The 21,808-nt window shown below is 49.1% G+C and overlaps 1 long non-coding RNA gene across 2 annotated transcripts; it reads left to right on the top strand.

The window, feature by feature from the left end:
* Nucleotides 1-11,003: 11,003 nt before the first annotated feature.
* Nucleotides 11,004-16,446, top strand: LOC119091210 (uncharacterized). 2 transcript variants are annotated; one of them, XR_005093377.1, is made up of 4 exons: nucleotides 11,004-11,552; nucleotides 13,232-13,302; nucleotides 14,048-14,130; nucleotides 16,101-16,446. It is a non-coding gene; the product is annotated as an uncharacterized LOC119091210 (long non-coding RNA). The 2 variants fall into 2 exon arrangements; XR_005093378.1 differs by lacking the exon at nucleotides 14,048-14,130 and having other exon boundaries at nucleotides 11,435-11,552.
* Nucleotides 16,447-21,808: the final 5,362 nt, after the last annotated feature.

The raw sequence follows: 21,808 nt of genomic DNA on the forward strand, positions 1-21,808 counted from the left end.
GCCAACAAATAACAGCTCAGTTACTGGAAAAAATCATTTTGTTTTGGCCGTTTACATTTCATGGTTTCAAGTGTGTTAACCGATGTTCCGCTGCCATTGTCATGCCGGACTCAGATTCACAGTAGTGTGGCTATGCATGATGTTGTCCCTATGTGTTTTAGGGATGTTGCTAGAAATCAGCCATGGTTTTCCATGCCGCATGCATGAATGGTGGTTATTGGCTTGGTAACCACCCCTCAAGCTGCTGCCATTATTTGTTGGTAGTCCTTTTCGGTGGAACAACTCGCTCAGTGACATGTTTGCCTAAATAACCTAGGATGCTTTTCTGTTACCATCACCCATGATTTAAATAAGCCACTTTACAGGATTGAAACCCTTTTCATAGTTTTTGCAATGGGTGTTTAGTGCCTTTTGAAACTTATTTTACTTCTAAACCGTTCAATTTATGTGGCTTGGCAAATTATGATATATGGTCCGGTTCATCTCCGAATGTTGCCCAAGCTTTCTGGCCCAGTTCAATCCGCCCTAGGGATCCATCCACTATGCAAACTCGATCCAACCCGTGAAAACCTCTGACATGTATGTAACTTTAAAAAGATCTTTTGATCTGTATGTAAAGAAGAAAGCGGAAGTATCAAGCCAACGTTATTCGGCTGGAGCCTAATTAAGTGGTAAGTCTCAAGTACATAATCTATATTGGAAGAAGAAAAACGAGATATCAGGTTAACATTATTCGACGCAAACCTCATATATTACTAGGCCTGAGATGTATGTAAATTAAGATAAACAGAAGCGAAACCCAACCGGCCAAGTTTTTTAACAACCCACGGGATATTTCACGGCGCAAACGTTTTTGTTCCGTCATGATCTATCTATACGTTCCTTTATGTTCGCGACTTTGATCCCATGGTGCTGAACATTATGAACCCCAAACGCGAGATGGCAAATGAGTGCAAAAGGACGAAACTAAAACGCTTCTGGGATAATATTTCCCAACTATTTAACCTGACCTGAAGGCGTTCTATGCGTCTCGATCCTATTTCATCCGACGCTTTTATCGTCTGTTTTGCTTCATCCTGTTTCCTCGCGACGCTCCGCTTACCTGAGGCAGCCACGAGTGGGCCGACAGGCCCCTGGAGGAGGAGCCCGACCGGGCGCCCCGCGCGTACTCCGCAGAGAGTTCCTGCGCCGGCTAAGCTCGGCGGCTGGACCTCCAGGTACGTGTCATGTCACCGCCGTTATCTTTATTCGTCGTCATACTGTGCTTTCTAGAACCATTATGCTTAAACTTCAAAGAGATGTCCAAATGTGTGAAGTCAACGCCCATACTTGTTTCGCTTAACTCGCGCCCGTCTGGAGAGGGCTGACTTCTCCCTACGGTTTTCAAACACGGGTCAAGAAATGAACGCTCACTGCAATACAAGTTCTTTAATGCCTCTTTATCAATTTGACATCCTTCGTGTAAATCTTTAGTTTTGATCTACCAAGATCAAGATCTAGATCAGGTTACAGAAGATACCCTCTAAAAAACTTTAACTAGACATAATGTTTTGGCGAGTCATTTACCACTGTTTAGGCTTGCTGTAGTAATAAAACTTGGTAAAAGATATAATTTGTATACTTCAGATTTTTCGGAAAAGGCGATGTCAGCGACCTTAAGTTAGGTCAGGTTTTACTATTTTTGGTAAATCATGCGAATTTGTACGCACTTGTGTGCGATTTTGGTGTTTCCGTATGAGAAAAAGACTATTAACGCACATGCACAATCGAAATATGACCACAGAGCACATGATCTTGACCCAGTTCATTATCTGCATCTATGATTGTCTTTCGTAAAACACATGCTGAGCTCCAAGGAGGCATTTTATTGGGTAATCTTGGACGCCAAATTCGAACCCTCCACTGAGAACATGTTTTATCGGTTTAATGCATAACGATGTCACGATAGGTCATGTGAAGCCATCCAAGGCCAATGATGCCAGTCAATGAGGCTGGGTGAACGAGTGTCACGGGTGTAGCCGTCTCCTTTCTGTGTTTGTGAAGCTGATGACGCATATTTTATGTACCAATGTGCCTGCTCTCGCTTTGTTACAAATTCATTGCCAAGCGTCGAAGGGACTATGTGTAATGTGGACAACAGCTATGCCATCTTGAGTACCTGTAGATGTACAACGCACTTTTTCTGAACACAGAAAAACATTGTGCTGGTCACATAGACCCGGTAAGCACGTGATTTATATTTTCAATCGGTCATACATTTGACCTTAGTTGACCTCAAATGAACTCTAGGTCAGCTTAAACTGATATGTTTGTGTCTAAAATACTTTGGTCTCACAGCCGCATTTTATTAGATGAAATCTGTCAGAAGCACAGTGGAAAAAACATTGTTGTTGTAGGCTACTGGTGGACCAATTTTGAACGATGACCTGATGCTGACCTGACCTTCTGAGGGGCAACAGAAATTATCCGAATATACTCCCCATTCTTAACGCTTATTTCCGTGCCCTCAGTATCCGTATTGACGTGTTCACATAGGTTTTAATCGCATCTATCAAAACTGCCGTTTTTCACATTTTATGACCTCTGATGACCTCGCATTTGACCTAAGGTCTACAATGTGGTATGCATTTGTCATGATTTGACGACAGCTTCTCAACCGTGTCGTTTTTTCCAATAAGACGTCTGCAAGTAGGAGGTCCCGGGGGATGTCCGCTTCTCCGGGTCGGGCGCGCAGGGGTGAAAAAGCCTTTGATTTACCGGGTGCGGTAGGCGACAAAAACTGATACTTTTGAGAGCTAATTGGTGACAACATTTCTAAAATAAAAGAAATATCAACAGACTAAAACATATTACAACAGACCATCCCAGCTAGACGAAGCTCAAAACTTAGTATTGGTCTATACTCGCTAACGCTAGCAGCGTGAGCATGTGTAAAGCGCATGTCAAAACATTGGCGTTTCGCTATTTGAGCAAGTTGAACCAAAATGTGCTGCAAAACATAGAGGCGTTAATCAGGACAGTTTTCAGTAGGTGACAGGAATATGGTACAAATTATACCGCACCAGTGCTGTCGTCACAGATCAGTGGACACAATGCTTTTCCAATGCCCCGCAGATCAGTGTTTTTCACAGTTTTTTCAGCCAAGGTTCACTTCACATACTAAACAGCATAAGATATCATATAGCGAGTCTTATTACTAGTCGTAAGAATTGCAGTTGGCCGCAGCACCTTGCGACGAATGTGATCAGTTTGCTACGCAGCGTCTTAAGGCGTCGAGTCATTTGAGACAGATGGGCGCGAATGCTCGCAGTGCGGTCTGCAGTGGGCTCAGCGCAAAACTGTGGGCCGCTGTTGGTTGTGTTCATGTCATGAGGAGCTTACTGGCTAAAAGAACGTAACCTATCGTCAGTTGTCTCTTTTTAAGGTCATGGCATTAAAACTCCCTGCTGATAAGGAAGGATTGTAGCTTGCGGATACCCGAACCTGAGGATTCAGAGGTAAACGGAGGACGCTGGACCGACACATGTCAAGGATTCATCCGGGGCCTCCTGCTGCTGAGAGGAGCAGAGGCTTTGAGGTAAAAGGCCGAGCATCGCTGGTGTAGACCTCTCACATTGCCTGTCGCACATCGGAGTGAGCGTACTGATCGGTGGACACGCGTGAGATAAAACGCTTTTGATTTTCATTATATTGCATAAATAAAAGTGTTACGTGTGTCCAACAATGTTGATTGCATCTGTTGATACCAATGATGCATGGGTTTTGCTCTAAATAGCTGGGATCGTGATAGGAACGGCGGGTTCTGCACTGGTAACGATTATACTAAGATAGTGAAGGTCGTCCACACTTCCAGCTGATTGTACGATGATCTCACAGAACCAAAAGTGATATTGTCTCCAGGTTCCTGCAGAACTATTTTATCGGTAAATGTAGGGCTACAGGGACGCAGCTTTTTCAAAATGCGTAGTGTTGAGAGAGGGAGAGGGGGAGAGTGCAGAAGAAAAAATGGCTGAGCCTACTTCCGAATGCATCTTAATCAGTTTTCTTACCAGATCTGGCGCGTTTTCTTTTCGCAATTGGGAGCCGTGGTGTAGTGTTTCAAACTTAGTTTTGGAGGTTTAACCCAAAAGTTATGAATAACGAAACATTATTGATACAAATACTAACTAAAAATAAACCTTCATCACTGGTTAGAAAGGCACACTCCCCTCCCCTCAGCGGAAAAGGAAACCAAACGCCTCTAGGCCGGTTATGTTAACTTTGCCTTTATCTGATGATTTCATTAGTCTAGCATGAACCAGCATTCAGTGTTTGATGGCCAGTAAATGATACTCTAGTGCAAATAAGCTCCCAAAACAAAAATGTTTGATGTTTTTGCTGCATTTCATTTAATTTGTCTTTGCTGTTGTGGTTTATCGCAACTGGAGTTGTATTGCAATGGCTTCTGAACGATGTGGCTGCAGGTGACAATTAGGACTGTTGCAAATTTCGTCGGTGACCGAAGGACGCTATTTTTACCCCTGCGGACGAGGTTAAAGAAGGCCGAATGCTCGCATGAAAACCAATCATTACAATATGGAGCGGAAGTATTGGACGCTGACTTTGTCCAAAGTAGTAATTATGTCTATGTAGTTGATAAGACGCGGGGAATATTTTTTGAGGGTGCAAAATGACCAACGTAATGACGCGCCCCTAAATCACAGCTAGTAAAAAACATATTCAGGGAAAGAAGCGAAAAACTAATTCTGTCATATGACAGAGATGACAGAGCAGAGATTATCAAATATCAAATATCGTTAGAATATTTTAGGCATTTGAAACAAACCAAATGAGCAGCAAGCTTTTGGCCCAACGTCATCTATGGATTGCAGGTTTTTCCTCTCCTGAAAACACATTTTCGAGTGAATGAAACCTCACACTTCCTTCAGCATTATGCGTCACTATCGTTCGTGATGAAGTCCACGTCCAGTGTACAAAAGTGTTGTCTCCCAATGCAGTAAATGGGAAGCTGTCATGTTGACTCTGGGAACTGGAGTACCGTCATTGGTAGACCGCCAAACCTGATATGTCCTGAATCAGCGTGGCGAGGGGAGGGTTTGTGTAATACTTCCGTCCAGATCGGAACACCACGCGTGGCGAGGGGAGGGTTTGTGTAATACTTCCGTCCAGATCGGACCACCACGCGTGGCGAGGGGAGGGTTTGTGTAATGCTTCCGTCCAGATCGGAACACCACGCGTGGCGAGGCGAGGGTTTGTGTAATACTTCCGTCCAGATCGGACCACCACGCGTGGCGAGGCGAGGGTTTGTGTAATACTTCCGTCCAGACCGGAACACCACGCGTGGCAAGGGGAGGGTTTGTGTAATACTTCCGTCCAGATCGGGCCACCACGCGCGGCGCGGCGCAAACTACCTCAGCAGCGAAGAAGATCGCCTGTCGCATGCTGATCAATTCAAGGTCTGCAGCCCTGGCTTGCTCTGCCGAGCCACGCTCGTACGTGTACGAGCGTAGCTCGGCAGAGCAACGTAAAGTAGCAGAGTAACGTACGTGTCACGTACGAGGTACGTGACACGTACCTCGTACGTGTACGAGGTACGTGTCGTACGGAAATGGACGCAGAAGATATGTTTATGCCTATCACCCTTCCTTAATGCTTTCCGTTTCGAAGAAAGGAGACACGTTGTGCGTACATCCAAAGTTCCGGTGCTGTCCTGGAGAGCACTTCACAGCTTGTGTAAAGTCGCGAGTGGCGGACGGATCTGCGTTGTGGATTGGACCGCACCAGAGAATTTAGTCAGCAAGCGGATAAAAACCGGACCGAATTTTAAGCTTTCGCAGGCCTTGCAACATGAACGAATCGAAAATCAACTAATTTCCAAGGAAGCTAAATGGATTTACAACTCTAACTGCGACAGTCGTATGATAGGCACTTTAGCCCCAGAATAATGTTAGTTTTAATACGATTAAGGAAAAGGTAGGCTATGATAACGATGCCAACTTGTTACGAGTGAAATATTCTATAAGAAGTGGCCACAAACCAAAAATCAAAGCAGTTCGATATGTGATTAACAACTCATTACCTAGATGCCGCTTCTACAGGTGGCAGGGTGAGTCATCGCTAATTACTGGCAGTGCACACCACTGCAGCTAGTCCACAGCCCACTGCAGCAGCAAGTACCACCGAACATCATATCCTCATTTGACAAGGCTGCAAGAGGCGCCAACCGCAGCAGCATGTACCACCGAACATCATATCCTCATCTGACATGGCTGCAAGAGGCGCCCACCGCAGCAGCATGTACCACCAAACATCCTATCTTCATCTGACATGGCTGCAAGAGGCGCCCACCGCAGCAGCACGTACTACCGAACAACCTGTCCTCATCTGACAAGGCTGCAAGAGGCGCCCACTGCAGCAGCATGTACCACCGAACATCAAATCTTCATCTGACAAGGCTGCAAGAGGCCAGACGAATCCCGGCAATGCACCCGCCCGCGCCGCCCTCCAATCCCTGCCTTCCCCTTGTCGGCCGATCTGGGTCACGGCGCAGCAGGGCGTGACGCGAGTCGTGACGGTGCTCAGCGAGATGCGGGCGTGCACGGGGTCACAGCAGCGGCCGCGGCGGCCCGCGCCCACACCAGGGTTTGATGGTCGCTTGCTAGGGGAGGGAGATGGCGGGCGCCAGGTGACGGCGCCAGGTGACGGCGACACGCGTTTGATGGGGGCTGCACCGCAAGGGGTCCGACCTCCAGGTGACGGCGCCAGGTCACGGCGGCACGGGTTTGATAGGGGCCGCACCGCAAGGGGTCCGACCTCCAGGTGACGGCGCCAGGTGACGACGACACGCGTTTGATGGGGGCCGCACCGCAAGGGGTCCGACCTCCAGGTGACGGCGCCAGGTGACGACGCCTGGTGACAGCGACACGAGTTTGATGGGAGCCGCACCGTAAGGGGTTACTCGTGCCTGTCGCCGTTAGCCTCCATAACGTGCCTTCTGGTGGCTTGGAGCCTGCTACGAGAAAGGGTGGAGAGAGAGGGGAGAGAGAGGGAGAGGGAGAGAGAGGAAGAAGGAGAGGGAGAGAGATCACTGTATTATATGCTGTGTGTTAAGTCCACATTAGTCTATCTTTTTATTCAACAACCTATGCCCGTTTGAAGCGAGCCCTAGATCACAGTGCACATAACACTACGCATAACCGTACCTATATTTTGCTCTCAGACAAGACAAGCCGAGGCCAGTTTCATTTACCCCGTGCATATTTAAGGAGAACTGCAGACACATCCGTAAAAAATAGCTGATTGGTTCTTCTCACAAAGTACGCTCAGCCGCGTCATGCATTGTCGTTACTGGAGAGTACATCCGATATGTCCTGACTTCGCGGCAGCAATTCATTACGTACGACGCATCTCGTCCTCACAGATTCGATACAAAACACACACGACAGAAACACACAATGCGCACAGCACAAATCTATCAAACACGTGTCTCCGACACTATTCTTGAAAGTAATGCTGTCAACTGTTCATTTCTGGCATGTTTCGGCCATAATGAAGAACTCCAAACTCGCGGTATTTCAGTGAGCCGATACCATTCAGAGAGCTGGGGAGTGCTCGGAGCCGGTACTGGGAGCGGACGGCAGCACCAGAGAGCTGGGGAGTGCTGGGAGCCGGTACTGGAAGCGGACGGCAGCACCAGAGAGCTGGGGAGTGCTGGGAGCCGGTACTGGAAGCGGACGGCAGCACCAGAGAGCTGGGGAGTACTGGGAGCCGGTACTGGAAGCGGACGGCAGCGCCAGGGAGCTGGGAAGTGCTGGGAGCCGGTACTGGAAGCGGACGGCAGCGCCAGGGAACTGGGGAGTGCTCGGAGCCGGTACTGGGAGCGGACGGCAGGGGCTGGCTGACCCAGTATCCGCTCTCAGATGGCGGCCACCCAGCTCCCACGCGCTGGTCCCCTACGTACCCGTGTCGTACTGAACGAGTGTGGCGTGACGGCCACACCTCCCACACCCGGAAAGGAGCGAGCCTTGGCTGCCGCCGACAGCACGGTGAGGCCTGACAAGACTGCATTAGCCGAGGTCTCGGGCCCATCAGCTTCCAGGCCCGGCCTCACACTGGAGCAGTAGTACTGGCAGCATGGCAGAGCGCGGCCGATCTAAGGCTGGTCTGTGCCACCTGGTCTGATGCTGGGCGCTGGGCCCTGCGCTGTCCCTGGTGACTGACAATTGGCAGGTTCCTCAAGGCCATGTGATAATAAGGAGCCGTGGTTATAACTCAGGAAACCCGGTATTGATATACGATATGTATCCGGCAAATGTGAACTGCTGACTAAGCTAGTATGCGTGTGAGAAAACCTAGTTAGCCATCTTGAAACTTTTGTGCGAATTGCACGGAAAAACTGCGCATCTATGAAAAGTATGCGTCAAGAATACGGAGGTGATGCACTAGCTTTTCACACATGTTACTCAAAAAATGATTTTTCATTTAGTTCAGTCTTGGAAATCATTTAAATATAGTTGGCGGTGGCAGGTGACAGTGCTTTCTGATTGGTCCCTCTCTTCCCGAGCACACCGACGGTGGCATGGGTGCCCGGTTTACCAGATATGCTCAGTTCGTAGAGCCCTTCAAGTCCTCTCGGCCATAGCTGCAACAGGAGAAGGACGGCGATAACTGCATCCGTTTCTAATCAGACTGCACGATCTATAGTGAGCACGACTACCCGATGTGAGGCCGGCTCTGAGCCGAATTGAGCATGCGGTGCACAGCGTTAGGTGCCTTTGAAAGTTCACATGTCAATCAAACGTTCCTGCAGCACAGAAATAAGCGGCCGGCAGCAGCCAATTATCCGGTTGATGAAGAAAGAATCGCATGTGAGGGCAGCAGTTATCCATGATTCAAATGGGCAATTGTCCGGTTATCCTGCTAAATCGTGGCAAGTTTATCCGTTTTGCACTTACTTCTACCCACCATGTGCCTCGCCCATCGGATAAGTACGCGAGATGCTGGCACCGTGACAGCGCTGGTCTTAGCTGTCTTGTTTGAACACCGCCTCGCTTGAACTTACCGAAATCCGTTCCCGCTCCACACCTGCCCTGGGCTTTTGGGTTTGGTGGATAGGTTGTGAAATAGGGAGTGAGACCAGAGCTTGTAAAAATGACTCCTCGGGCGCCTGATACACAAAAAATCGTCCTAGGCGCACTGACGTCAGAAAAGTTTCGGAACCGAGTCAGTATCACTGTCTGCGTCGGTTTTGTAATGAGGCTTAATATATGTCGTGCACAACATATAACAGGTACCGTCAGTGTGAGGCTCCAAAGTCCTGATGTTCGTTACCAGACTGTGTTGACCGTCTGTGGTGGCGCTCCGGCCCCTGGTGCGTCAGTGCCGCTGCATTAGCACTACCCAATGGCGTCTTTCGTCAACACATTGGCGCGGTGCGCCAGACGCGTATTCTGCGAAAGCCTCGCATGAACTGTTCCGAGGTCGCGGAAACATGTCACAACTGTAGAAGCGTTCATCTACGAAGGCAGAGTGCAGAGCTGGTGTCGGCACCTCGCGGTCACGCGTATCTGCGTCGCTCGTAACCGCTCTCTGACCTCGGCTGATTTCATCGCCTATCGATTTATCATTAGCATTTATGGGCCATCATCATAATAGACTACGAGGGTATGAAAAATTGGAGATAGCTCTCGGTCAGCCAGTTCTCCGAAGTGCGCTTGCCTAGAAGACCGAGGAGTCGATGCTGCCGTCTGTTTGCGCCGAGTACAGCAGCGCACACGTCCGCGATGGAATCGACCAGGAACGTTCAGGGTTTGGTGGATAGGCGCCCGAGGAGTGTATCAGGCGCCCGAGGAGTCATTTTTACAAGCTCTGGTCTCACTCCCTATTTCATATCTCCCAGCCGTGACACGTGGACAAGGCAGTCCGCCCACTCTAGCCGTCAGCGCCAGGGGGCGTGTGCTTTACTTCTGCTGAGGCCGTCGGGGCGATTACCGTCCAGAGCTGCGGCACGGGCGCGGCTGGCGCGGGACGACCCGCTGCCAACCTGCCGGTCCGTCCGTCAGCCGAGGCCGACCGACCGGCGCGCCATCTGGCACGCCGCTGCCTTATCGGGATCGGCAGCGGCGCGCCCTCCAGCCGCGGGTCAGCACCGGAGCGGGCGGCGGACGTGGCGCGCCGTCACCAGACCGGCGCTGCCGGGCCCGCCGGCGCACTGTGAAGGACGTCCGACCCGGCGATAGGTGACCGGTCTGGAGAGGAATCAGCCCGGCTGCGACAACGGTCACACCGGAGGTGCAGACAACGGACAGCACATGTGAACATGTTGTGAACATGAACGGCCAGCACATGTGAACATGTTGTGAACATGAACGGCCAGCACATGTTGATTGACACGTGAACTTTCAAAGACGCCTATCCCTGCGCACCGCATGCTCAGTTCAACTCGGTGCTAGCCTAACATGGGGTGTTCTTCCTTCTTGCGGACTGTACAGCCCGAGTTTAAACGTATGCAGTTTTGCTGTTGCTCTCCTGTTGCAGGTATGGCCAAGAAGAGATGCTTCGCCGCCGTTCTTCGATTTTCTCGTCGTTTTGCCGTCGCCTAGGGGGTAATGATTTTTGCTTTTTTGGCCGACCAAATTCCAAGCAGGCAAAATCGTCGCATGTAGTGAAACGTGATACCTTGCAGGGGCGCGGGAACGGCTTTTGGCGAGGAGAACACATCACATTTAGGGCTGCCTTTTTTATTGAAATCATCTGCTACAGATTACCAAGCTGTATACCGATGTGACAACATTATGGCTCAACTGACTAAAACATGATATTTGAAAATATTTACGCAAAAGCTTTTGATTCGGTGGATTTCTGGGAAGAGCTCATGTTTTTTTTAAGGAACGCTAGATTGAAGGTCAAATAGTAGAGACAACATGATGCGTGTGTGTGTGTGTGTGTGTGTGTGTGTGTGTGTGTGTGTGTGTGTGCTCTTGTGTGCCGTGAAAACAGAGGACCAAATCCGGTTACACACCCAACAACCCGTCACTGCCGAGGTCCGGTATTCACTACCGAGGTCCAAATGCCGGACCTCGGTTTTCAGAGGCCTTAAATGAGATATTTAGTCTTGTTTGAACATGTTTATTCGATTTTCAGCTGGTCCTCGAAAAACGTAATTACACGCATTTTTACTTCCGGTTGTGTAAAGTGTGTTATCTTGGACGAACTGCGCGCGTGTGTAAGTTTTTCAGGTGGCAAGGTCACGTGGAAGAGAATAGAGATGAATAAGGAAATGCGAAATCGCGCTGCTCCATGATATGGTCTCATCACTTGTAAGTTGTTTGCGTTTGGTATAAGCATTTAAATCACATTGAATCACGTTGAAACTGGTGATGAAAGATATTAATGTAAATTGTGTTAAGTCACATGGGATACATATCTCTATCGCCGCCATTGCGCGTTCTTGAAACGAGCGCGACGGTGACATTGCGGTGTGCGGCCTCTCGGACGAGAAGACTGGGCTTACGTTGGATGCAAGTTATTGTCGTCCGGCAAGGTTTTAAAAAGTGAGTAGTAAATATTCGAAAGGGATTGGTGAACCCTCTTTACCGACAGCTGTAGCTAATGGAGGACTGATCTGCCTTGGTTGATTAGAGAATGGTGTGCTGATAAGGATAGTTGCTGAAGTGGCAAACATTGTGTTGGCTTTTGAAGGTGGTTGAAGAGATTGACTTCAGCAATATTATGCAATTGTCTGGGTAGGTTTATCACGCTAGACCAGACGTTTGTAAGGGGGATGCTTGCAGTTTTTCTCATGCATTTGCAGTGGGTGTTTATTACATTTAAAAAATGTTGCCGTTAGGTACTTACAGACATGTTCCCCAACCCCCTAGAACAACACGTTTTCAGAGGCTTTGGGCATCAATTTAGCCTTGAAGGGGAAATCATTACAAACATAAGGTTTTCCATACATCGGAACCTTAGTGTGTGGTAGATACCAGAGCATAAAAGGGTGTGTGCCACGTTTGTATGGGTTTCAATTGAAATTAGCCATCTTGAAGATCATTCAGTATGTTACACAGTCCTGCCATTCTTAAGCACCCTTCTAATTTTGTAAACCTTTCTAGTTTCTGATCTACACACCTGCAAAGGTGCGAATATTATTTCGTGGTGACTATTTCAAGGTCACCCAGGCACCCACAACGCGTAATGTCTTCAGATGCTGCCATTTCATTGGCCATGGGGCGATTAAGGCAAGCCATCATATGACCGTTGCGTCGTTCATATCCGGCTTTGTGAATACATTTTCAGACGTAACGACCGTCGGTTGGCTCAAATCAATGTTGTGCAAGATTACGTAAGTTGTTCAGTAAATTAGCATTAGCAGAGGAGCATTTTTCACATAGCTAAGACAATATTAATAGCCTTATTCGTCGAAGAAAACCGGGAGAATAAATATATAGTTGAATTGATATTTCGGCAACATGCCTATATCGAAAAAGTAGCAGAAATAAATTCAAAATTGCCTGCTGGTGGCCCTACCCGATTTTTCAGCTTTTTTGGAAATAGAAAGCCAGTTTTTACAGGACACCAACTCTTAGAGGATTAAACAAAAAGTTATTGCTAGCCGTTACCACGATACGGTGCTTATCTAATAATTAGAATAGGCGACAACACGTGTACATGCAAACTAATTCAAGCAAGTAGGCGTCATGCATTACGCTTCATTCAAACATACAAACGAGTTGAGGTTAACAGGTATCACAGTCGCGCATCAATTATACATGCAAGCGATTTCAACTGAACAGACATCGCACATCACGCGTCAGGCGTCACTTCACATGTTAACTATTTAAGCTAGCACACATCGCATATAAAGGCACATATCATGTTCGCAAAATCGGCCAGGATGAGCTTTGTATGTTAAAATTTGGTCGCTGATTTTTTGCAAGAATAGATTAAATTTTTCCCTACCTGGGTGGTCCTCTCCTCTGTAAACGACTTTGGGCTCTAAAAGGGGCATAGGGTCCATACCTCCCTCGATTTCAGCCTGAGCATGTTTTGCCAAAAAATGGTCACCGAAAGGGGTATTCACTGTTTTGTTTGAGTTTATGTCGGGTAGTCCATACGTCCCTCACGTTTAAGATACAATGAACACCTCCGGGGCGCTAAAAACAAAAAAACTTACTTAGTCCTTAGTTAATCTCCACCCACTGAATAATTTTTAGCATTGTTGCTGTTTCAGGTGATGTTATAGCTACTGGACATTGAAGCGATTGAAGACCAGAAAGCCTTAGTGCGACCGGCTTGATTCAGGTCAATTGATGTCAGGAAAGTCAAATTATTTAGGAAATGACTACTCCGAAGAGGGTGTGAATCATTTGTGACATGTAGAATTTGTTGTCATCAGCTCTAACCTAGCATTTCATGCATGCTTTTCTTTCTCTATCTACCCCATCACATTGTCCAACACTGCCAACACCACTGCATCGTCCGACCCCCACAAATATGCCACTACACTGCCTGGCTCCACCATCCCTATCAGTGCCTTAACCAGTAGGATGTCATTACAGTGCATGACACCATGCACCCCACCACAATGTCTGGGTCTACCCATCCCACCATGGTGTCTGACCCCTCCAGCTCCATGCGAGTGTCGGCTCCATGCAGCTGACCCCATTGCCCTGCCAGTTTCACCAGTGTCTGATCCTGCCAACACCACCAATGTCTGCCTCCCCCCCCCCCCTACCATTGTGTGACCATAACAGCTCCTGCATGGTGCGTGACCTCAGTGTAACGCCATTTTGGTATCTCATTCCACCATCCTCATCGCTGGTCTACGCAAGCACGTGTCGACTGTACCAGCCCCACTTTATTCTGCAACCAACGCCACCACCACCTGCACCAACACCACTAACATATCGCGGCCTGCAATTATGTAGGTACACCCGCATCCGCGTTATTGAATGGTCTCGTCAACATTTAGTGCTCCTTCTCTGTGGCACCACCGGTGCATGGCGTCATTCTTTAATGAAACATGCAAAAACATTTTTGTTCTCAGGTGGCCTATATGTATACCATTGGGAGAGTTAAAGAAGTTTAGTCCTCTAAAAGAAGTCCTCCGGAAAGTTTACTGCAACAAAGGTAACTCGGGCTATATTTGGGATGCTTAAGGACTTACGCGCAACAGCATTTTCATATGCTATTTGCAATATGGAGCATGATATTCTTCGGGAAGGACGGATTTTGGGGCGTTCGGGTCAAGAGTTCGAGCTCATGGGTCCTCGAGAATATTTACCGCGGGCACGGCTACCCGAAGAACAATGAGAAGCATTGGCGATGGTGGAAATAGGCCTCGTAAGCAGTTTCCCTGCCAAATTCGAACAGGTGGGGTGCAGAAGTTGCTTTAAAAAGGTTTTAGTCACTGGCAGTCTCGGTTTTTTCATTGTCTGTGAAATGTGTATGGCTTAGGATGCTTGCTGCAACATAGTTTCTTTAATTATTTCCCATGAATGGGACGATTGAACCAAGCCTTGGATCATTACTATATGTTGTTTTACGCATTTTACGACGGGATCAATGATATATATAGATACATATATATATATATATATATATATATATATATATATATATATATATATATATATATATATAATATACATCACCAACGCCGGTTTGTTTGCGCGGGAATCACCGACGCTTTCATGAGCGTGGGGTCCGGCCGCTCACTGAACATAGCTTGTGGTAGCGGGTTTGGCTGCCACATCCGGCTCCGGGCCATAACGGTGTTGCCAAAAATCCATCGAGGGGACACTAAGCATGGTTTTGGTCCGCGCACTCCGGGTAGACCAAAATGCCTGCGAAGAGACCTCGTCTGCGGGGGCTAGACAGACGAGTGTCTCGCAATGGCGTGGAGAAGCCCATCCGCAGCAAGGAGGGGTGTCGGTCTTCCAGCGTGTCACGTTGTCAAAAACAGTTGCGGCGTTGGTGTGCATTGGGGCTGCCTCCCATCTGTTTCGCGGCCAGTATCACGGTGTGACGTCGGATAGTTTCAAATGCGATGGTCAGGTCAGCGGTTTGGTTGTCTGGTCTTTTTGTAATTTTTGTTGATGCATTCACATATAGCGTGCAATCACACTCACAATACGCACTCGATCCAAAATCATCTATCAAATATATCATAATCTTTGCATCATGGCGCACACTACCTTCATCCTGCACTACCCGCGATATGGCAGTGGTCAGAAAACTGTCCACTCTTACCAACCAGCCAGTAGACATACACTTGGGCTAGGGGGGCGTACTCGCCCGGGGGCTGGGATGACGGTCTGTGGGCCACCGCCGCCTGTCTGTCGTAGTTTCGTCATTTCTTATTGATGCATTGTTTGAGCTTAGAGGCAATAAGCTTTTTACCACAACTCGTTTCGGTTATGCCTCGCTGTCTTACGACTGTTAACCGTATGGCGTGCATGAACAGCATGGTATTGACAGGGCGTAGTAAGCCTAGGACATCAGGGCATGGACTCGCATCTGCCGCATGCGGTCAGCGATGATACTGGAACTGTTGCTCTTCTCTAAATCGATTCCCATCGCAGCTGTGCGTGCATGGCTACAGGAATGAAGACAGGCACGCCATAGTTTGCCAACGGGCGCGCGTACCATGCATGGGGGCCGTCCGAATCACGGTAGCTGCTGATCGCGTTGACGATGAATGTTGGCGACTCTGCTGTTGTTGGCCTAATTTCAGGTTAAGTTCGGCTGCGTGGCTAGAGCTTAGTACGATTTATTGTTGTCCCCCTCTCTCCGCCCCCATCGTCGCCCCATCACTTCCTTCTTCTTGACGGCAGTGCATGAGCTCTAACAAGATGGGTAATATGTACGCGGACGGGAGGCCTGTGGCCTCCGATATTCATTCACGGATTTGCTGCGAACTGGAAAGCTATCTTTCGGGACACGACTATTGCACAGCTATTTTGATTCCACCACCCGTGAGCCATCAGCGTGGTGCATGCCCACGCTTCTGAACACAAGCACAACTTTCTTTCACGTGGGGGTCACAATCCTGTTCTGGACTGAAATTTCTCATATCTCACCCGTTTTCGGCTTTCCAGATTACTCCCCGAGAGCGACACTCGTTAAGGATGCGAGTATTTGAAGTTCCGCTTTCAAGCATTGGACGGCCTGCAAATTACCGTTGGAGCCAAACTGTATACATTTTCTAGATGATCTTAAATACGGAGCGGTATTCTAAAGATGTAGTTGTGCAGTGTGTAGTTCGTAGATTACGAAACAACGGAGCGAGAATACAGTTGGCGTTCCGTTTTGGGTCAGTTACTTTGTTTTCCTTTTTCCATGTTTTAAAGTCGCTGTGCTTTATGCTCAGGATCGAAGCAAAATGTACAGGAGTAGGCTGCGATGTGATGCGTGTTGTATAAAACCAATAAACCAAAAATGGCATCTCTGTCTGCAAAGGGAAAAATCTGGACGAGGTCGACTACCTCAACAGCGCACCAATGGCAGAAGAGGACGATCCGGAGGACATGGGTGAAGACGATTGTGTGGTGGAGGTCGCAAATGTCCTACCTGGACAAAAAGCCAAGAGGGGAAGGGAGACTTGTTTCCGGAGGAGACATCTTCACATCGAGAGACTAACAATGACGCTCAGGAAAAAAAAACACCACTGGCAAAAAAGACGTATTGCCTGGTGCAATGCGGAAAAGGCAGCTGTGATGAGGCAGCTTGGCATGTTTGTTAGCCACATGGAGGTTTCTGGCCAAGCTGCATGCTTACGTGCCCTGTCAGCAGAAAATGCTCTGTCCTAGCGCTCATGGAGAGATGTTAAATCCATGTCCATAACGTGATTGTTAGAGCACGTCGTAAGGCGAAATGAGTCTCAGTGACTTACACATTAGATGCCGACTTCGTTCACGTTTGGATGATGCTCGCTAGTAAATTCCGCAACGACAAAAACGATCTCCTTGTTGTTGCTCCCGTTTATAGTAGCAATCTGTGTAGGTGGAGCTGACGAACGGTGAAAAAGCAGTGCTCACCAAGGGCAGTATGGCGAGATTTGCAATTCTGGGCGGAAGATGACACCTAAGCACGGAAATAGACCCACCCCATTGGTAAAAATGCGTTATACCTGAATGTCAGTTTGGAAGCAAATTAGGTGTGTCATTCTCCTGTCGCATCTTTCCAATACAGGATTCAATGCAAATGCTTCTTTCTCTACGTCATTTTTGAGATCCGTTGGCAAATCTGACACCACTACACTTAACCAAAGCACACTTGTTACGTTGGGAAGTGGTGGGCCACAGGGGCCTTTGACTAGTTTTTGAAGACTGGAATGGGCGCGTGGGCGTCGAGCACGAAATCTCGCATCAGCCAAACAGCCGACATGTTTGTGAGGCAGCTCGTTTGGCTTCAGTGACTGACTGCAATGACTGTAACGACTGACTCATTGATTTTAGTGTTGCACGGTCCTCCTTCCTCGGTCAGCAGCTGATTGCTACATCCCGCCGCACCATAGATTCCACTTGTATGAAGAAAGTGCATATGCGTAATTGACACGTATATAAAAAACCCAACACACGCAAGCCGTGGGAAAGGCACATTTAACAGGTAGCGTGAGCACGTGACTCACAGTTACACCAACAGCGAACCATTAACCCACACTCAGTCGCATAAGAGGCCATCATTAAGTAGACCGCTGCATTGACGCCGGCACAAGCCGTATCCCAAGAGCGGGCTACAAACTGTACCCCACCAATCGAGGCCGCCGCGCACTCGCGCCGCCAGTCACATCCACAGCATTAGAGGCTGTGTACTGTCGCCCTAAGACACCGGGGTTCGCGAGCAGGGTCGAGCAACATGGGCTTTGTATACTGACTGGAACGCCGACAGCGTAGAAGAGACTGTCGGAGTCACCTGCGAATGAGACGAACGGCGGCTGCCCACCGAAGCACCTGAAACTGCAGTAGCTCGGTCAGCAGATAAACAGTTCCAGCAGCACCTCGAGTCAATTTTTCCACCGCTGTCTGGCGCGTCGCCTCCGTTGCCCGCTCCTCAGCCCCGGCCGACCTCTGCTGCAACCGTTGCAACAGCAGAAGCTTCGGGAAAACCGCCGTCGAGTAGTGTGCCGCCGACCGGGTCATTGATGATGCTTTAGCACTATTAGCACTATTAGTGCTAAAGGGTCATGGAAACCCAAAAGGCGTTGGTTGCCCTTTCTCCTACTTTTACCAGGCCGTTGGGGACGGAAAACATTTAGTGTCCCGGGTGTCCAGCCGTCGGGGCAAACACTCATCGGGTAGTTTAATGAACTGCAGTCATTTGTTATGCGGTCCGAGGCGATTCCACAGCATGGAGCCAATGTCGTATGGAGGTCGATGGAGCCAAAATCCGTTGGTGATATCAACCCGCCTGGGGAGGGCTTTTTCATGAAGAGTGTTCAGCAGGTATTAACATGGCGTATGCTACTATTTATCCGACTTGATTTAGACTTTAACGGGACGGCCGGAAAGTGCACCATGATAAAATAGAGTAAAACGATTTTTATATTATAGATGAATGATTTAAGCAGCAGAAAGCCTACAATCCGCCGTTATTTGCCTATATCTGAACGCAAACCAACAGCCTGACGCGCAAGCAGGAGCGCAGGGAGGGAAGGCCACAGGGGGCACGTCCCCCCTGCCTAAGGTTTCAGGGGACCCGAAGGGCTTCGGGATTTACGATTAAGGGCCTGATTTGAGGGCCCAAAGGCCAGAAAGGTCGGCTGGAAGACTATTCAGAGCCCCGGCCGGCACAATGGGGCACTCCAATGCCAGCGATATTTTTGTTTGGGGGGGGGGGGGGGGGTTTCACCATTGGGGAGCCCTTTATCAACCTTGTGCGTGCCCCTGGCCCATTGCCAAGGCTCTGGCTGCGCGCTTGTGCACAAGGTAGCATATTGATATCTGGCCGTGTTTGGTTTGTCGCCGTCATCTTTCAAAGGTGGCCGCGACACTGGTTTATGAGATGGTCGTTGCCTCGCTGATTAATTAACATGTTGGTTTCAAGCGAAACATTTGTCGACAAATATCCAACACAGACTGTTCGACATCGTCTCTCACCGGTAAAGGGGCCCTCAGTTTCCCAGCAACCCCCAAGGAGTCCTTCTGAATGATGTTCGAGGCCCCCGACCTGAAAGCCTTTGTCCCTTTGTCCTTAATTTCTAGGTGCAACTCTTGGTCCTCAATACACAGCTGAATATGACAGAAAAGTCACACACGGTCCTCTGTTATCACTATGTCCTCGGTATTTTCAATTGCCAGTGTAAGCTAAAGATGGCAGCTTTACCCCTCGAGCGACCCATCCTGTTCTTAAACGGCCAAATGGCTGCATGGCCTTCCAATTTGGCTGCGATGCCGCCATTCGTTCGGGTGGTTCTCGGTAGTGACGGCTGAGTCAGGTGTCCCGTAAAGCACGGCACACAAGTATGTGTGTGTGTGTGTGTGTGTGTGTGTGTGTGTGTGTGTGTGTGTATGTGTGTGTGTGTGTGTGTGTGTGTGTGTGTGTGTGTGTGTGTATGTGTGTGTGTGTGTGTGTGTGTGTGTGTGTGTGTGTGTGTGTGTGTGTGTGTATGTGTGTGTGTGTGTGTGTGTGTGTGTGTGTGTGTGTGTGTGTGTGTGTGTGTGTGTGTGTGTGTGTGTGTGTGTGTGTGTGTGTGTCAATATCTATGCAGAGAGAGGAAGGGAGGGGAGAGAGAGAAAGAGAGGGAGAGCGTGAGGGAGGACGAGAGAAAAAGAGAGAGGATGAGAGAGAGGTAGGCTCATCCCTTTCCCTCAGGCTTGCATCTGCATTCTTCATGTGGAATGACTGCTGGCAGAAAGTCAAAAATCGGTGTGAACGTTGTCACGAAGTTCTGAGCCCTTAAGGAAAACCTGTCGGCACCCCTGTGGATAATACAGTTGTAATATAGCGCATTATCAAAACCCCAGTAATTACCTTTTAACAACTGAATTCAGCCGCTGTCTATTGTTGATAGCTTACAGCATTGTGAAGACCATTGCAACCTTCCGCCGGCCTTTACATCGTCGACCAAGTATTTAGCCTGCAAAAATGCGCAGCAACGACATGTCAGCCGGAGTAAAATGCAAAAAGACCGTCGCCAGTCGCCATCACCTCCCGTCTGATGACGACCCCTCGTCGGCCGTCATCAGACCTCCACCCAGTAGCCTTTGTCAGACGGTCGTCAGGTCGTCATGACGCCGTCATCAGACCGCCGCCGCCCGTCGTCAGTCGAGCGCCCGCTGCCGTCAGTGGTGGACCATCCTTCAAGCGGCGCTCGTTCGGCACTTCGGCCCGATTTATCGCAGTGAGCGCGACGTGTTCGCCGCATTATGTGCTAGCGCGCCGCCGTCGCCGCCACTGCCGGCGACCCGCCTCAACATGCGCGATAAATGGACGGGCACCACGGCGGCGGTGACGGCGGCGGCGGCACCGGACGCGTGCTGCCCTCCGGCGGCCGGGCGGGCGGCGGCGCCTGCACAGAGACGAACGACGCCCGTCGAGGCCGACTCCCGTGGGCGTTGCAGACGTGGCGGAGGACTGCAGTTGAGACCTGGACTGGGGGTTACGTCTTTGGTGCTTCAGACTGCGCAGACTGGTAGAAGAAGAGGACAGCGGGCTTATTCGATCATTATTGCAGGAAAAGAGCGTGTCGGTGCTACGCTCGATTTGCATCTCCACTTTCAGAAATTAAACCATTGTCCGAACGTGCATTTAAAAGGGAGCGTTCCACATTTGTATGGGGTTTAGAGCTGAAAAGCTATTTTGAAGATCATTCGGTGCAGTTCACAGCCCTGCCCTTCTTAAGACCTAAACCCTGTAGTTTCTGAGCTACACGCCCGCTAAGATGTGCACACTATTTTGTGCGGGTTACTTCAAGGTCGCTCATGCATCCATGACGCCATCATGACCCTATTCAAATCCCGCTATTCCATTTGTCATGTGGTGATCAAAGAAAAGAAAAATATGGTTGTGTAGTCGCTCTTATCTGATATTCCGATTTCCAGACATAACCGTCGCCAATGGGCTCTCAATCAACACGGCGCACGGCACGATGACGCAGTCAGACAATGACGTAGTGAGGGACATATCAACTGAAAACAAAACTTGTGTTGTCTCGAGCAAAAATATTCTGATGATTACGATTGAGCTAATTACACCATATTTGGTGTTTGCTTTAATGCCTTTAAATGTGGAACATTTCCTGTACCACATTCTCTGTTCGGAGCGAGGACGTTTTTGAAAGAATCCCAGAGGAGTCCTCCGCCATCTCCCTGCGCTTTTGTTTTCGGACCTCGTCTATCCTAGCTTTCCATCCAGCCGGAGTTTTCGTCGTTGGTTTCGCTCCTGAGAGCCGCTTTATTCCCTACTGGCCGGATGTGACATCTGTAATGGTGAGAATACCACACATCTAATGGTCAGGCCTCCGCATTCCAGAAGAGCAGGACGATTCCTCGTTGTTCCGGGATGCCCACAGCTCATTCGCAGCACGGCGCCAAGCAGGCCTTGATAGGTCATTTCCTTCCACCAGCCTCTCCAGATGGGCAAGAGCACTTTCTGCTGACCACTAGACGCTTTCCGATCACGATCTGTTTCGAAAGAGGTCTAGATGTCCGCCTTGCAGCCCTGAACAGCAACATATGCCGAGCCTCCGCCTGGCTTAGCCCAGTTCAGGTATCATCATTCTGTGATCGGCCGCGTAGCGGCACTGCTGGACGGCCAGACGAGCAAAAATCATGCCGGCCACGTGATGACCTTAATATAGCGCCTC

The sequence above is a fragment of the Pollicipes pollicipes genome, unplaced genomic scaffold, assembly GCF_011947565.3.
Source record: "Pollicipes pollicipes isolate AB1234 unplaced genomic scaffold, Ppol_2.1 Scaffold_3447;HRSCAF=4054_pilon_pilon_pilon, whole genome shotgun sequence".
In the NCBI taxonomy this organism is placed as follows: Eukaryota; Metazoa; Arthropoda; class Thecostraca; order Pollicipedomorpha; family Pollicipedidae; genus Pollicipes; species Pollicipes pollicipes.